The sequence below is a fragment of the Epinephelus moara genome, chromosome 5, assembly GCF_006386435.1.
Source record: "Epinephelus moara isolate mb chromosome 5, YSFRI_EMoa_1.0, whole genome shotgun sequence".
NCBI classification, from domain to species: domain Eukaryota; kingdom Metazoa; phylum Chordata; class Actinopteri; order Perciformes; family Serranidae; genus Epinephelus; species Epinephelus moara.
In genome coordinates, this window is record NC_065510.1 from 5,113,447 (window position 1) to 5,114,560 (window position 1,114).

General features: G+C 50.4%; 1 protein-coding gene across 5 annotated transcripts in view; it reads left to right on the plus strand.

The window, feature by feature from the left end:
- The window catches only part of LOC126389683 (serum response factor-like), a 15,245-nt gene that overhangs the window by 4,700 nt on the left and 9,431 nt on the right, over positions 1–1,114 (plus strand). The window lies entirely within an intron of this gene.

Consider the following 1,114-nt stretch of genomic DNA (forward strand, 5'->3'; position numbering starts at 1 on the left):
GGGGGGAAACAGGTTTTGGTGTAACACGCCCACAAAAATATTGCCTACAGGACGCGAACCATGGCAGAAACATGGCTACATCCCCGCAAGATCAAACACCACAAAAGTTAGTAAAGGACGTGTTGAAAACTGCAACCGGAGGTGGTAGGGCAGGACTTCAGCGGGTGGCTTATTCCGCCCAATGAGAGGCTGATCTGTGCAGCAAACTTCCACCCACTCAGACTATACATGAGCTAACGTTGGTGGCTAAGGACTGAGAGGCTGTCCGGTATGTGTGTGTCTGTCTGAGGAGTGTCAGTACGTTAACTTGCCGTAGCCTTGCTGTTTGTCATGTTAATGTTATCGTCGGCAGCCCTGAATAGCTTAAAGCTTTAGCATAGTTGTGCGGCACGGGCGGGGCCGGCAGAATCGCCATCATTGGAAAAATTAGATCGTATATGCATATGAATCGAGATCACGATTTTATTACGATTAATCGTGCAGCCCTACTGAGACGTGTCCTCTGAGACGTGGACGTGTCCTCTGAGACGTGTGGATGTGTCCTCTGAGACGTGTCCACTGAGACATGTGGACGTGTCCACTGAGACGTGTCCTCTGAGACATGTGGACGTGTCCTCTAGACGTGTCCTCTGAGACATGTGGACGTGTCCTCTAGACGTGTCCACTGAGACGTGTGGATGTGTCCTCTAAGACGTGCCCACTGAGACATGTGGACGTGTCCACTGAGACATGTCCTCTGAGACGTGTGGATGTGTCCTCTGAGACATGTGGACGTGTCCTTTAGACGTGTCTTCTGAGACATGTGGACGTTTCCTCTAGACGTGTCCACTGAGACGTGTCCTCTGAGACATGTGGACGTGTCAGAAATGTCACTTGGTCCAGCTCCTCCTGTCAGTCTATTAATTCATTCATTCATTCATTCATTCATTCATCTTCTATCCGCTTCATCCTCTTGAGGGTCGCGGGGGGGCTGGAGCCTATCCCAGCTGACATCGGGCGAGAGGCAGGGTACACCCTGGACAGGTTGCCAGACTATCACAGGGCTGACACATAGAGACAAACAACCATTCACGCTCACATTCACAACTACGGACAATTTAGAGTTATCAATTAA